We start from the raw sequence: 17,631 nt of genomic DNA, 5'->3' as shown, positions 1-17,631 counted from the left end.
TTTAACATTTTCAATTTGCCGGCTCCGTAAAATGCAAATTATATTGTTATTAGCACTAATGCAAATGAAAGCTGGGATTGAGTTTCAGTTCCAGCCTATAACATGAGGCAGGACAGGCTTCTACGTGCTCTAGGGGATGATTTGGGAAGCAGAGAATAAGGTTGGTTTTATCTTGACCAAAGGACCAAAGGACCTTATTTCTGAAGGGCACATTATGCTCTGTATCAAACAACATGGACTGCTCTCTATTGCTACATTGTTATTAGCATTTACCAGTCAAATCTATTCCAGGCACTACACTATGTTCTACTTCCTGGTGCCACTGGACTATATAGCCTATCAACTGGCTTCTGAACAAATGTGCTGATCCTCTACTCTTATGGGTGCAGTCACAGGGCAGCCTGCCAACTATTGCCAACGGCACCGTCCTCCTCAGGTCACAGGGACGTTGTAAAGCGCTTACCTGGCAGATGGATGTCTCCGGGTCACAGGCCTCACTGTGCCTGTTGCACTGGCACTGCACACAGCTCCCAATGTCTGCTCTGGAGGCTGCGCCACCGCTGCGGGCAGATAGACGGTACAACCCGGCCACACATTCCTGCCGATGGGCGAAACACAGACAGACGGTTACCGGTTAGGCTGTTACACCCCCCCCCCCTACCCCCCCACTCGTGGGAGTCCCGGGCTCCTATGGAGCTCCAACGAGACATACTCACTGAGAATTAATCGGGTCAATTTGAGGCGCCATCTGTTCCCCGCAAACACGTTAAACGCCTGTTTAAAAATACTTTATTAACTATGTGGCAGCTTCAAATTATTGCCATCTGTCTGGTTTTCTTACAGCCACATTTATGAGGGATCCAGTAGGAGACACATCAGTAACACTCAGGTCTGGATGGAGGTTGTCGTAGTAACACAACAAGAGTTCATTAGGAGTGGAGTAGAGATGCACTAAAGAATGGGGGAGCACGAGGTGACTGGACGGAGGTGGGAGAAAGAGGGGGAGAGCTAGCAGTTTTGATGAGAAGGATGTGAACTGTTTCTAACAGGTGTTTCAGCCTGACTCCACGGCTGTGGATCTGATTGGACCGTGACTGACTCACACACACACACACACACACACACACACACACACACACACACACACACACACACACACACACACACACAGCCCTCTCTGGTCACCATGACTGATGATCTGTCGCCATGGGTGATGATATGATGGGAGACACACATACACAGCCCTCTCTGATGGATGACCGTGTCGCCATGGCTGATGGTCTGATGGGAGACACACACACAGCCCTCTCTGATGGATGACCCTGTCGCCATGGCTGATGATATGATGGGAGACGCACATACACAGCCCTCTCTGATGGATGACCCTGTCGCCAGGGCTGATGATCTGATGGGAGACACACACACACAGACCTCTCTGATGGATGACCCTGTCACCAGGGCTGATGGTCTGATGGGAGACACACACACACAGCTCTATCTGATGGATGACCCTGTCACCAGGGCTGATGGTCTGATGGGAGACACAGACACACAGCAGGTGGTGTGGCTAGCTAGCCTACCTCGCAGGACAGTCCGGAGTAGCCCAGGGGGCAGTCACACTTCTCTATCTGGTGAGCCCACTCACTTTCCATGGACGGCCTTCCCTCCTCTGCCACCTCCATAGAAATGCTGGGTTTAGTGGAGAGAGAGAGGGAGAGAGAGAAAGGAAGAGAAAGGGAGAGAGAGACAGCCATGTGAGCCAATGGCAACAATCCAAAGCTTTTCCATGGACATTCTGCATTCTCTTCTCTAATCCATTACATGGATTGAACAGGTCAGTGTTGAAGGCAGAGGGTGATCCATGTTAACATGACATGATTAAGCTGGCAGTGATACTGAAATGAAGAGTGTAAAGTAAACAGTCAATGCCTTAGCTCTCTATCAGTGGTTGTCTCAGTTTAGCCCATTATGTGTTCAGAGACAGAGAGGAGAGCTCACCTGCTATGTCTCATCATGTTCCCATGGGAACTCTGAATGAGGACGTAGTCAACATAAAACAGCACGCCCATAAAGTCCTCCATTGTCATGACATTCTTGTTTTTGTACTTCTACTCTTTTTGAAAAACATAACATGTTCATAACATCACTTCAGTGTCAATGTATCATTACTGTATCTTTAGAGGTTAAAATCTAGCTTTGAAAAGCTATTGGGAAAAAGACAAGAGATGCATTGGCATGGCATCCATCACAAAGGCCCATAATTGTTTTAACAACACAAGCGAGTCTCAGTGTCAAATAGATAATAACTGCATTTTAAGAGGTTAGGAAACAGTAATGACAACAAGAGATCCAGCATGTAAGCCCAGGTCCTTACCTCTGTCATGTTGACCTCATGACGGGTGGGTTGTCCAATCTGCAGGCCCTGCATGTGGCGGACCATCACCTTGTTTCTGTTGGACACTCCCTTTATGATGACCTGGGGTTCGTAGGAGGTGCGGCCTGTCTCGTCACGCTCCTCAAAGTAGATGGCGTACTTCAGCTTGCCGCCATAGGCTGTGATCTGAAAAGGAGAAACCATCCAAGGAACTTGTTAGTACAATACTCATCTCTGAACAGAATATAGTCAACTCCTGATAAGTGCAAGTTGGATAGTGTTTTAAAGCAGCAATGTTCACCAGTTCTCAATTCAAACACATTAATCAGTCCCAAGCAATTATACAGTATATGTCAGCGGTCGATTGTACACTTCTTATCAACTTGTTAAATCATTTTGAGAGGAGGGTGCCCTCACCATGGACGCCTGGAACTGTTCAGGCAGTCTCCAGTAGTAGGTTTTGGTCAACTTCTGGGTGACCAGGTCAGCGTTAGCGATGATCTCTGGGTGCTGGAAGGTCACTCCACGTGTGGTCTCCTGCTGGTTGTCTTTGTCCACTAGGGGCAGCTTGGTCTGTTCTGGTTTCAGGGACAACTGCAGCAACACAGAGACAACAAACAAACAGCATCACTTACAGTATAAATGTCACACAAAATACACAGATAATGGGATGTATTTGAGAAGGTATTTTCCAAGGATTCGAAGTGCTTATGTTGCAAGTGGATTATGCAAGGGTATTTCAAAAGAAAAACAGCCTCTGTGACATTGGACAAGTCTATTCTCCAATACCACACCAGGACTCAGCCTCTCCTATAGTCGTAGATTAAAATGCATTTCACATCCTGAGGCCAGAGACATGTTTCACTGGGCATATAGAGCATGAATATCTTTAAGAAGCCACTCCTGTACAGTAGGCTATGCCTCTGAGGCCCCTATTTTAAAGACGTCCTCCAGCGATTTGTGAACTTTTACTGTTGAAAAGCGATATCCCAAGTATAAATACAGTCAAGTAAACACACAAAAGGGTAAAAAAATCAATGTTTTGAGCAAAATAGTGTTTTTTAGACCACTCCCATCCTTACCACTCCCATCTAAATATCCAGGGTAGGGCTCACTAAAGGCTCCAGAGGGGCCGGGCTGTGCCCCTCACCTCGCCATGCAATCACACGACTCACTGACTTAGAGAAAAGCTCCTGCCTTCCAATAAATGAGGGAGAGGATTCTCAACTGGCTCTCTTTTTACTCATAGTCTTATAGCAAACAAACTTAGATTAACTTTGGGACGGCAACCTTTATTTAAGTTGGTTGTCGTTTCCATTTATATGAAAGAAGGGTCCCTCTGCCAATGTCCTCAGCCACGGTCTCCATGGTTACAGCGGGCGGAGAGTTATCAGGTCTGTGGCGCACTGGCAGGAAATCCTTATTAAAACAAACATGGAAGCTACAACTCCCAGACTCTGCCTGCTTTCAAGCCCCCTATACCTCACTGGTACCAGGCTAGCCTCCTGTTTGTGCCTGGTCCCCCTGATTCTCTCTACGTCCCATAAATTACAGCAAAATAAGATGAGGAATAAATACCTGGCCGGGAATGAAGAATGGAGGAGAACAACTCTCATGTAAATACAAACTGTTGCTTGAAAGAAATGTTTTTTTATCATGACATTTTTGTCATTTAGCAGACACTCTTATCCAGAGCAACTTACAGTAGGGAGTGTATACATTTCTGTATTGGTCCCTCTTGGGAATCGAACCCACAACCCTGGCGTTGCAAGCACCTTTCTCTACCAACTGAGCCACACAGTACACATAGTTCAAGATATGTGTGTGTGCACACACACGTGTGTGTGTGTGTGTGTGTGTGTGTGTGTGTGTGTGTGTGTGTGTGTGTGTGTGTGTGTGTGTGTGTGTGTGTGTGTGTGTGTGTGTGTGTGTGTGTGTGTGTTGCGTGATGTATTTGAGTGCACACACAGTAACTGTATGCTTGTGTACAAATACTGTACGTCTGTCTGTGCCTGTGAGTGGGTGGACTTGCATGTGATAGGGGATGCATGTGCCCACACAGTACATGTATGCTGTGTGTGAATTTCTGTCACATTTCTTCATGACTCGACTTGCCCACATGCGGATGAGGCCCTGTGCCTCACTGCAGTTGCTGGTCATACCGAAGCAGTAACACTGACTGCATCCCAGTGGGTTCCTGGTGCTCAGGCCAAACGTCCCCAATTTACACTTGTCACATTTCAGGCCCTGTATATTTGCCTGGGACGCAACACACAGACACTCAGCAATAAGACTGCTATTTGTAGTCCAAAATGGCTGGTCATTATTGTCAAATACATAGCAGGTACAGTATTATTGCAGTTTTCAGTAGAGTACACATAAGACCTGAATACAAAACACATCTGAATAGATTTGCAAACATATTACAGGCCTAGGGAGATATCTGATTTAAGACAGAGCCAAGCTATAAATAACTGTGACAGTAATCTCTTGTTCTCTTCACCTTACCCTGCTCTATATTGATCAAAGAAGATTCTATTCAGAAGAATACCAAGGCAGCCATTTCAATAGGTAGAGTAGGTGCATTTCAACGGGGCTCACATGTCACCGAGGAGGAATGATAAGGGGCATACCCCCACATACAGCAGACACAAACAGTGACAGTCCTGATAAGGGTGTATTTTATATGAAAGGTTTCCCTTCGATCTCATCTGATGCTTCCCTAGTTAGTACACTCCTAAAGCAGGGAGAGCTGAGAAGCCACATTCATAACAGACATTAAATGTAAAGATGTTTTGTTTACACACCAGACTGTAAAGAGGATGCTATGACAGGGGTGTAGAAATCCGTTGATGGCAGGCCAGCAAAAATGTAGGTGGGACAAAATTTGGCCACTCAAATTATCTTTAAAACAAAGCCTACCATACAACCTACTGTAATCGATCGCACACAACAAACCATCTAACGTGTGATTTCGCATTACAGACCAAATAGTCTTGTAAGCCTACGTTAATCCATGACTCTTTAACATACGACTCACATAGACCTCCAATAATAATAAACCCCTATAATTAATAGACTAGAACATAATGCCCTGACATATGATCACAGTAAACAACACTGGTCACCAACCTTTTCTTAGTCAAGATCATTTTGAGTCAAAATGCAAGCAGAGTGCAATTCTCTGCTGAGCGCGGGAGATCAAGTCCGCCTACAATGTATTGTGTGATATCAATTAGATGATCAACAGCATACAGGGCAAAGTGCTATTTCCAATTAATTCCAAAAATGATAGGCTATTTACATTGACTCAATTTTTCTCCATGTAGGCTTACCCCTTGTTATAAATAACGTAGAGCCTTATATTTCAAAACTCGAGTCTCATGTTTGGCTATATTAATAAAACACTGGTAATGGGTCAGTTGTTGTAGGCTATTACTTGCGAGGCACGTCAGAGCATAAATTGACATTTTAATTTGAACTGATGGACTGATGATCATGTCTCAGTGGAGGGACCGAGAGAGTGTGAGTCAGAGTGGAGAAGCGTGTTTCATGATTTCTAAAAGTGTTGAATAAAAACAGTGTTGTGGTGCTGGTCCTTGTCTCTGAATGTACTGAAACACTTTTTTAAGGCCCTCCATTAGATCAATATAATCACAGATCGAGGGCGAAATCTCTGATTTCAAATAACTCTTTCTTCTATACACAAAGAAAAAAGTATCTTAAAATAATTTAACAGTGAGCTTTGTTTGGCCACTTTACTTATAGCTAGCTTTACTAGCTAACGATGAGTAGCCTACAAAGTGGAGCCTAGCCTACACAGCGATAGCTACTGTAATCAAGTATAATTCAAATTCATTACATAGGCCTATTCTGAAATAGATTTTATAAACAGCACCAGATTGTATGTATGACATCCTTAAGTATCCTGAAAGACATCTGCTAAATAAAATGTATTATTATTATTATTATTGATGTCAATATACACTGTACAAACATTAGGAACACCTTCCTAATATTGAGTTGCACTCCCTGCTTTTGCCCTCAGAACAGCCTCAATTCGCTGGGACATGGACTCTACAAGTCCCTACAATTCACTGTATCACAATTCCAGTGGGTCAGAAGTTTATATACACTAAGTTGACTGTGCCTTTAAACAGCTTGGAAAATTCCAGAAAATGATGTCACGGCTTTATAAGCTTCGGATAGGCTAATTGACATCATTTGAGTAAATTGGAGGTGTACCTGTGGATGTATTTCAAGGCCTACCTTCAACCCCTGTGCCTCTTTGCTTGACATCATGGGAAAATCAAAGAAATCAGCCAAGACCTCCGAAAAAAATTTGTAGACCTCCACAAGTCTGCTTCATCCTTGGGAGCAATTTACAAACGCCTGAAAGTACCACGTTCATCTGTACAAACAATTGTACGCAAGTATAAACACCATGGGACCACGCAGCCGACATACCACTCAGGAAGAAGACGTGTTCTGTCTCCTAGAGATGAACATACTTTGGTGTGAAAAGTGTAAATCAATCCCAGAACAACAGCAAAGGACCTTGTGAAGATGCTGGAGGAAACAGGTACAAAATTATCTATATCCACAGTAAAACAAGTTTTATATCGACAAAACCTGAAAGGTCGCTCAGCAAGGAAGAAGCCACTGCTCCAAAATGGCCATAAAAAGCCAGACTAAGGTTTGCAACTGTACATGGGGTAAAAGATTGAAAGGAAAGGCTGAAAGGCTGCTCAGCAAGGAAGAAGCCACTGCTCCAAAACCGCCATAGATAAACCAGACTACAGTTTGCAACTGCAAATGGGGACAAAGATGGTACTTTTAGGAGAAATTTCCTCTGGTCTGATGAAACAAAAATAGAATTGTTTGGCCATAATGACCATCGTTATGTTTGGAGGAAAAAGGGGGATGCTTGCAAGACAAAGAACACCATCCCAACCGTGAAGCATGGGGCTGGCAGCATCATGTTGTGGGGGAGCTTTGCTGTACTGGTGCACTTCACAAAATAGATGGCATCATTAGGAATTAAAATGATGTGGATATATTGAAGCAACATCTCAAGACATCAGTCAGGAAGTTAAAGCTTGGTCGCAAATGGGTCTTCCAAATGGACAATGACCCCAAGCATACTTCCAAAGTTATGGCTTAAGGACAACAAAGTCAAGGTATTGGAGTGGCCATCACAAAGCCCTGACCTCAATCGTATAGAACATTTGTGAGCAGAACTGAAAAAGCGTGTGCAAGCAAGGAGACCTACAAACCTGACTGAGTTGCACCAGCTCTGTCAGGAGGAATGGGCCAGAATTGACCTAACTTATTGTGGGATGCTTGTGGAAGGCTACCCAAAACATTTGACCAAAGTTAAACCATTTAAAGGCAATGCTACCAAATACTAATGGACCCACTTGGAATGTTGTGAAAGAAATAAAAGCTGAAAAAATATAACAAAAATATAATTCTCTTTGCTATTATTCTGATATTTCACATTCTTAAAAGAAAGTGGTGATCCTAACTGACCTAAGACAGAACATTTTTACTTGGATTAAATATCAGGAATTGTGAAAAAGTTTAAATGTATGTGAGTTTAAAAGTATTTGGCTAAGGTGTATGTAAACTTCCGACTTCAACTGTATACACAATCTATGTCTGAATTGTCTCAAGGCTTAAAAATCCTTCTTTAGCCTGTCTCCTTCCCTTCATCTACACAGATTGAAGTGGATTTAACAAGTGACTACAATAAGGGATCCTAGCCTTCACCTAGATTCACCTGGTCAGTCTATGTCATGGAAGGATGTACACTTTGTGTGTATCCCTTTAGTTGTCCCACCCCTTCTTTACTGCTTTCTATGAATTCTTTCTGATGTTGTATGTTTAGGCCATTGCTTGACTTGGACTGAAATAGGCACTCATTTTGGCGTACCATTGACATTTAGGTCCAGGATCTCCTCAATACTTTTGAGTTAATATTCTATAGGAGATGCCAGTACTCAGTTCCGGTGAGCTCCTGCCCAAGTCAAGTACTGTGCTAAGGTAAAAAGACAAATAATGTCCCGTTTGAAACACAAGTACAGCAAATCAAATAAATATATATAATATTTTTGGGCCTCAATCTGATTAGGTGAGCCTGGTTCCCCAGTGGGTGGACATGCGCCCACCTAGGCCCAACCTTGCCTAAGCCCTGGTGCTAAGGATGCCAGCAATTATATTGCTATGGCCTCATGTAACACACAGAGCCATGCCACCCCTCCAGCCACAGTTGTCCATCTATCTGTCCATCACTGTGACCTTCACTAACGTCCCCCAGACCCCATCAACCTCTTCCCTCTATCCCTTCATCCCTCCATCCCAGTAGTCTAAAATAAACAGTCAGCAAGGAAAGACACACACACACACACACACACACACACACACACACACACACACACACACACACACACACACACACACACACACACACACACACACACACACACACACACACACACACACACACACACACACACACTAAACAGCACAACAAGAGACCCAACAACACACAGTCTTCTCCTCTTCAAATGTCACTTTTACTTCAGAGTCGAAAGTAGCTTTTTAAATCTCTCTGTCTGTCTCTCTCTCTCTGTTAATGAGGGTCATCACCTCCCATCGCTGGCACTGCGTGACAGCCTGTCACTGCACTGTCACCCTGAGGCAGGGAGCTGGGGATGGCAACGCCTGCCTGCCTGGCGCTAGCTGATCTGAATGCCCCCCCCACTCCCCCACCTCCCCACATCAGGTCTATTTCCATCTCACACTCCCTCCCACACACAGACGCTGCCCTGCCTGCCAAAACCTGGCGACAGGCCCCGTGCTGAGCCCAGATGGGGAAGATACTAGGTAGATGCGGAGGGCTAGAGCGCTGCTGTTGAGATATAGGTTATATGGAGAAATCTGCTATAGTCACGCTAATGTGACATTAACAGGTAATTGCAGTTAGAGGCTTAAAAACACGCCTAGTAATGCTATATAACTTCAACTTCAAAAACAGATATTATTTCAGTGCTGGCTAGACATCAGGGAGATGCCAGAAGAGCTGGCTTTGGTTTCTTTTGGGATAATTTCATTGTAGGTGATTGCTGTCATGTATTTTTAAAACTCTGATGCAATCACCTGACACAGCATCCTGTGATGAATATTCTAAGTGATCGATAGATAGAAAATAGAGTAGACTACAATCAACTGATGGTTGTGGGTTACTTTGCAGCTGCATTGTCCAGTCCTGTCCACACAGGCGCAAACATCCTGGTCTGCATCACAGGTTTGGATGTCCGAACCAGCCATGTTGCAGATGCAGGAAATGCATTGAGGGAAGTCCCGGTAGCCCAGCCTACACTCACTGCACTTCTTTCCGTGAGACTGTTCCCGGCACAAGCAGCAGCCTGTGTTGAGGTTACACTGCTGGGTCATTGAGCCTACCTGGTTACAGCCACAGGCCTGTGGAGGAGAGTGTCAGGTATTCATAATCAATACACCATTAGATTAATCAATAACCAGTCACAAAGGGTTAATCCATCAGCTTCATATGTTAAACAATCCACAAACTTTCCACAAAGCCAGACTGAACCAGTGAACCAGGCGGGCAGGTGAGATAAGGTGAGGTATATTTAGGGCTGTGGCTGTCATGACATTTTGTCAGCCAGTTATTGTCATGCAAAAGGCTGCCGGTCTCATGGTAACTGACCGTTAATGAACATAAACACGTTTAGCATCTCCAGGCCTCCACACGTACAAGCCCCTGATGCATCCCTTTGGAACATCTACGTTTTAAAAAGTCTAGTAAATCAATTTAATACACACCATCACCATAAATCCATTACTTATTTTAGTCAGGTCTAAAGAAACATGAAGAAAATGTATTTCAGAAGATCGGAATACGAGTTGGCCTACTGTAGGCCTATGTTATCTGGCTATGCTCCATGCTATAGGCTGCAGATTTGTTAATTTAGCTGACAAGATATGCTTATAAGTCCTGTTCCATTATTTAATTTGATATGATTTTATGATAAGAAGAATATAATTGAACGATAAAATAGAAAGGATAGTTTTCCCATTATGGAGAGAGTGCTCATATGAAGTGGCTATGTTGAGAGTAAAACTGATCATTTGAAACAAATAAATAAAATACTAAAATACTAGATTTAGAGTTATTTGGCAACTTTAGTTGTGACTGATACAAACCTTATAATGTCTTAGAAATCAATACATATATGGTCTGCATGATGCGACTGTAGGCTATTGATGATTTGAGAAAGTACCTAAGAAAGCTTGCTCTGTTCCTTGCCTCAGGCTGCACAGCTGTTGTCTCATCAAGTGATCATATTTTTATCCATCAGACTATTCTCAATTTAATCTCCTCTTTACTAATATGTAAACTTAGTTTAGATTTAGAATGGCCCATTCATCAAATGGGCAGGAACAGAGGCAGGGGAAGAAGACATGTCATCTGTATGCACTGGAATAGCTAATGGAGGCCACATGTTTTGTAGGCTATTTCGGTTTTATAGTGGAGCATAGTGGTTAATATGAGCAGCTGAGAAATAAATATAAGGACACCTTTTTCTATCCATGCATCAACCACTGTTTGAGAAGCATGCTCTCGCTGCCCCGAACGGTGATATTCTGCCCAAACTCTGTATGAGATGGGCTCTCCAACCTTGTTCCTGCAGTTACCCAGTGCTTAATTTGGGAAACCCAGTGAAATCTGTTCGGGAACATGGATAGTAACATGTTTTCATTAAACTGATGACAGCCCCTCTGTGTGCTGGAGAAAGGAACAAAGGAGCGAGAGGAGGAGATGGAAACACATGGTGGTGAGATATTCTGTACAGCTAAAGATAACAGGTCACCCAATGAATTATGAAAATATAAAATATGCCTTATTACTAGGCTATTCAAAATCAAATTCACTAACTCTAGGCTAACTGTAAGCTACACTGCACAATCAATGAACCAACAGCATCGCCTAGGGCTATACATTCTCTCCCAGACTCATGGATGTACATTTTGGAGCGTAGCATAAGGTAACCAGTCCATCGAGTATGCATAATAATGCAGTCCACAATTACTCTAATTTGTTTAATTTTGGAGTATAGGCTAGACCAATTATGTACCAAAGACATTTTAAATCAGTTTTGTATTGTGTTTTTCTACCATGCCTAATATGTGGTAGGCTACGTATTGTCAGGCTTGGGCTCATAAAACTATTGCATATGCATAAGATCTAATATGCAAATGGGTTGTTTTGAATTAAAGAGCTGTCCATGTTGTTGTTAGGCTTTGAAACAACATCCACAACAACCATGTTTTACAGTGTTTCAACCTGTTCAACCTGTTTCAACTTCTTTCTTCAAATTGATCATCACAGTGAGGTGAGTTTTAAAAGTACTATAGGCCTACAGTTGACGATATGTGTTTTATGTGATTTCCGATGGCATTTGCATTGATGTGGTCAGAGTGGTTAGAGAGACAATAGAGCCCTGATTACCAGGTCATTAAGACTTGATATTCGTTAGCAAGTTGTGTACTATCTAAGCATGTCCAGAGTGCATAAAAGGAGAATACCATGACTCAACGGTCACGTGGAATTTTACTGCGGTCATGACTCATGACTGCCAATGTGGCGGGAATATGGTCACTGCAACGGCCCTAGGTAAAGTGTGGGCCCCTTCCGGGGGAGTCATATGGGAGCTCTCTCTGGGGGTGCTGGGAGTCCTGGCGGGATGTGTCCACCGCCCATGTGGACACAGTCGCCTCAGAAGCGGGAGCGGACATGGACGGCTGACTGATTGACAGAAAGCATTAGCCACTGAGCAGCAACCAGGTATTGTGTTCGGATGACCGATATGTGTGTGTCTGTGTGGTAGAAGTGTCTGCTTACTCTTGTTTGCGCAGCTAAATAATAGCCCTACTGTGTGTGTAAAGTGGTCGGGTGTAGAGTGGTTGTGTGTAGTGTGGTTGTGTGTAGTGTGGTTGTGTGTAGAGTGGTTGTGTGTAGAGTGGTTGTGTGTAGTGTGGTTAGCGTTGCATGCAATCTCACCAATCTCACTCAACATGCAGGGATGATTTAAAACAGAGCCGCATCCATTGTAGCTTTTTACACCACCTCTAGATCAAAGAAGTTCAAAGGGATATGTCATTGACTTTAATGGCGTCTGCTTAAAAGTCTTTTCTCCACATGGCTAAAGTCGGAAAGTGATGCTCAAAAGCCATGGATGGCTTGTTACCAGTCATGAATATAAATCAAATCAAATTGAGTCACATACACATATTTAGCAGATGTTATTGCGGGTGTAGCGAAATGCTTGTGTTCCTAGCTCTAACAGTGCAGTAGTATCTAACAATTCACAACAACACATACAAATCTAAAAGTAAAACAATGGAATTAAGAAATATATAAATATTAGGATGAGCAATATCAGAGTGGCATTGACTAAAATACAGTAGAATAGAATACAGTATATACATAATAAATGAGTAAAGCGGTATGTGAACATTATTCAAGTGACTAGTGTTCCATTGATATATTTCATATTATACATATTATAATCCGAATGGCCACAGGTTAATTAAGAGAAAAGCATATATATTCAATCCCTTAATCACATTATAGTCTTAACTATATGGGAATAACACGCTGGATAAATATCTGAGAGACATAGACCTACTTCATAACAGCGACCACAGACCAAGCAGTGGATACTCCTCAGAGGAGGAAGGGGCCTCCTCAGTGAGATTTCATGAAAATAAAAAGTGAAACACTTTTACATAAAACTATACTAAATATATTCACGTCACCAAATAATTGATTAAAACACACTGTTTTGCAATCAAGGTCTACAGCAACTTCAACAGCACTCTCTGGGGTAGCACCATGGTGTAGCCGGAGGACAGCTAGCTTCTGTCCTCCTCTGGTTACATTGACTTCAATACAAAACCTAGGAGGCTCGTAGGCCTCACCCCCTACCATAGACCTACATGGTAATTATGATCACTTCCGGAGGACGACCTCCAACCAATCAAAGCTTTTGCAGTATGAACTGTCATGAGGTGGCCCTCTTTGGGTATAGCGAGCACTATCCCCCTCTCTCTCTCACCACGTCTCTCTTCCCCCTACACCCAGGCTCTGTTATCGCAGGTCCTAAATTCCTAGAGGAGTCTCTCTCCTCATGGCCAGGCAGAGAGGTTTCGCAGGAGAACAAAGGAACCTCTTCTCCGTCATAGAACTTGAGAACTGAACAATGTCCATGTTTTGGAGAATGTGTACACAGTCTGGGGAGAATCCAGCTACGACTGGTCCATTTCGTTTAATGTTTGTGAAACTCATAAGAGACAAAACAGCCACATTACCATAACTCTGTTTATACAAGAGTCTCAGTTCTGAGGCTTGCATTTAATTGTTGTATAAAATGAATGAGTAAAGATTAAACTATTTGTGAAATTATGTAATGTGATTTTAAACTGTTTAACCTTTCTGGCGCAGGCGTTTTGCTAGCGACTCACCTTGACAACATCCGGTGAAATTGCAGAGCATGAAATTCAAATTACAGAAATGGAAATATTTAACATTCATGAAAATACAAGTCTCATACATCAAAATAAAGCTTAATTTCTTGTTAATCCAGCCGCTGTGTCAGATTTCAAAAAGAGCACACCATGCGATTATCTGAGGACAGCGCCCCGCATTCAAAAGCATGAAAAACATTTTTCAACCAGGCAGGTGCGCCACGAAAGTCAGAAATAACGATATAATAAAAGCCTTAATTTGAAGATCTTCTTCTGTTGGCACTCCAAAAGATTCCAGCTACATCACAAATTGTCATTTTGTTCGATAAAGTCCTTCTTTATAACCCCAAAAACTCAGTTTAGCTGGGCTCTTCATTCAATAATCCACCGGTTTCCCTCCTTCAAAATGCATACAAAATTAATCCCAAATGTTACCAATAAACTTCTCCAAACAAGTCAAACAACGTTTATAATCAAACCTCAGCGACCATAATACGTAAATAAACTATCAAATTTAAGACAGAGATTCGTTATTGTCTTTACCGGAGATAAACAACAAAGAACGTGTTCTCATCCACACGCATGAAAACACCACAGACAAAATGGGAGCCACTTAGAAAAACTACAAATTCTAGCTCATTTTTCCAAAAACCAGCCTGAAACTCTTTCTAAAGACTGTTGACATCTAGTGGAAGCCCTAGGGACTGCAATCTGGGAGGATTCATAATAAACAATGGATGCCATTGAAAACAGTGGCAGGCTGAAATGTTTTTTTTTTGGTATGGTTTGTCCTCTGGGTTTCGCCGGCCATATCTGTTATACTCACAGACATTATTTTAACAGTTTTAGAAACGTTAGAGTGTTTTCTATCCAAATCTACCAATTATATGTATATCATAGTTTCTGGGTCTGAGTAACAGGCAGTTTACTTTGGGCATGCTTTTCATCCGGACGTCAAAAGACTGCCCCCTAGCGCAAAGAGGTTAATGAAGGAAACTCCACAGACATTGATCTGGCGTCATGGGACAGCCCTTTCCTACTGTTCTGGATATAACCCCCACCGTGGGAATTTCCCAGGAGACCAAGCTTACCTCGATCACCGAGAGGGCTAAGGTTTGAGTAGAGACATTAAAACCTAAGGTTGTAATGGTTGTTGAAAATCTGAGACTATCGATACCGACAGAATAAGAGCAAATCTTCGATACTAATTACTAGTGTGCAGCTAAGAATTGTGTACTAGTCTGCAGCTAGGAATTGAATGCGAAGGCCGAAACCGCCGAAATATCTATTCTATAAGAACATTTCTGAAGTGGAAGTATCCATTCTAACCACGAAAGACTTCCAACAGAAAGAAGGACAATTCCAATAGAGAATTGAGACGACACACTGAGTGTAAATATATTTATTGATTGCAATTATTCCCGAATGAGTGAGCGTTCGTGTGCAAAGGATTAGCAATTCAATTGTTATAATTGTCAACTGTGTAGTGTCTTTTGTCTTTCGTGCCTTTCTCAGTCCCTTTGTTTACCAAGCCGCGATGCCGGTTTAGCCCACTAGGGCACATCCCCTATCATTTCTGTGATTATTTAGTTTATTTAGTTAGTTAATAAATAAATGAATGAGACAATTGATGTATAGATGATTCATAGTGAAGACTGGGTTCATGCAGATAACGAACAATTTACGACATTTGGAATGAGACTAACGTGAGGTTAAGAATAATTCAATAATTAGAAGACTAAATGATCAGATATTAAAATATCTGAAAGCTATATTAGGAAGGTTATAACTTTGCAATCTGAAGATTTTCTTTGGTGCCCTGACTTCCTAGTTAATTCCATTTACATGATTAGTTTAATCACGTAATAATAATTACAGAGAATTTATTTGATAAAATAAGTCTTCAGGTTAATGACGCTAAAGACATAACAGAACTGACCTATGATTGGATGTTGTCCATCCAATCATAGGATTAGGATCAGAGAATGAACCTACTGTGTTGTATTGGGGTTCTAAGTGTTGAGAAGCTTGGTGAGTTGGTGACATTACTGGATAGAAATTGAAAAGGGATAGTTTTTTGGGGATATTATTCAATTCAAATTATTTTATTCAAATTACAGGAGACAGAGGGGGTAGATTATAAATGTTTTTCTTGGTTTTAGAACTTTATTTTTGTGCCTAGTTTGTGCAATTTAGTTCAACTTGCCTTGCTAATTTCAGTAATTTCGTTGAAGAACCCCTATCATTCTCTGGGGTACATGGAAAAGGTACGAATTAAATCCGAGGGTCGACCTCTGCCTGAGATCAGTTTCATGAAGAAGGATGAAATGGTGCGGGCATTCAATACCAACTGGTATCAAATGTATAGCTGGTTAACATGGAGCCTTTCATCAAGCCGCCTGCTTTTTGGAAAATCTGAGCCTTGGGCGACAGGGGAGTATAGTGGCCTGAAGAACATCTATCGATCAGCTAAACGTCAAAACAAAAGCAGGGAGCATATAAATGCCCACATCAGATCATGACGAAAGTCTGCGTATTCAAACTGTGCAAGGACACGACGAGAGGGAACATTGCGCTAACAAGGGAAACTACAAGGAGCTTGCAGAGGTAGTTGTACGTTACGATGCTTTACTTGCTGAACATATGGAACTTTCGACTGTCTTTTCTGGGATGTCGAAATCAATGCAGAATGATTTAATAGCTTCCATCGCATCATCAATAAAAGTTTGATTAAAGAGAGAGGTTGACGCAGCGAATTCTTTCACGTGCGCTCAAGTAGGCTTTCCACTTTCCTCCAGTATTTATTTAGCAAAGATGTTAACACATAAACACTCCTGACAGACACAAGCAAAAAAAACTATTACATAATTGTTGCAGCAGCCTAGGCTACACCTGAAGATTAGAGATCTGACATGCTGTATGGAATGAAAACAAGACAATTTTTCAGTCTGATCAAATGAATACTACTAATAAGAGTTGCTGCATACAGCCTATGCGCTGTATGCAGTGCACTTACCCTGACCAGATGGACAGGGTAAACTAATTGGTAATGTTATGTATTTATAGTGTTTGTGTGACAGGAGAACATGTGAATGTGATCAAATGTTGTTTATATTCAAAATTGGGCTGGCTAGGCTGCCTATATGTTTTCAATACAAAATGATTAACTGGAATGAATCAATCAACATAATAGTGATGACAGTTGTGAGTAAATGTTTTAAGGTCTACGGTTGCATAGGCCTGCATGATGCAAACATGCATAAAGCAAGCTCAGCTCTGTGAGTTCTATTGTCTATCAGCTGTTGTCTCCGTGTCTGGGTAGAGGACATTTGGTCTACATTTCATTCATATTGTTGGAATCGGCTAAACTTTGATAATTGAGGTAGTAAATGAATGATAGGAAATGAAAGAGCCTGGGTGTTCTGTTAGAAGTTAATGGTTCTCTGAAGAAAGACAGAAGGCTTTGGCATGTGTTTGATGGAGGAGAGGAGAGCGATGTGTTGATATTGGGGAAACAGATGGATATCTGTGGATTAGGTGAAGGAGGGGTTGAGGTCAGGAGGTGAGGGGTGAGTTCAGCTCCCCTTAAGGGAGTAATTAGGGTTAATATCTGGTTACCTTCTTTCCTGTGGAGCCATAAACTGTAAGGAGGAGGAGTGTCTTAAGTAGGATGTATATAAACTGTGATGTCTGAAATGTTTTGC

The 17,631-nt window shown here is 42.2% G+C and overlaps 1 pseudogene; it reads right to left on the bottom strand.

Annotated features, from left to right (window-relative positions):
• The window catches only part of LOC109901360 (laminin subunit alpha-2-like), a 139,255-nt pseudogene that overhangs the window by 42,520 nt on the left and 79,104 nt on the right, over positions 1 to 17,631 (bottom strand).

The sequence above is a fragment of the Oncorhynchus kisutch genome, linkage group LG12 (assembly GCF_002021735.2).
Source record: "Oncorhynchus kisutch isolate 150728-3 linkage group LG12, Okis_V2, whole genome shotgun sequence".
Classification (NCBI taxonomy): Eukaryota; Metazoa; Chordata; class Actinopteri; order Salmoniformes; family Salmonidae; genus Oncorhynchus; species Oncorhynchus kisutch.
This window is presented reverse-complemented; position numbering and strand designations above follow the sequence as displayed.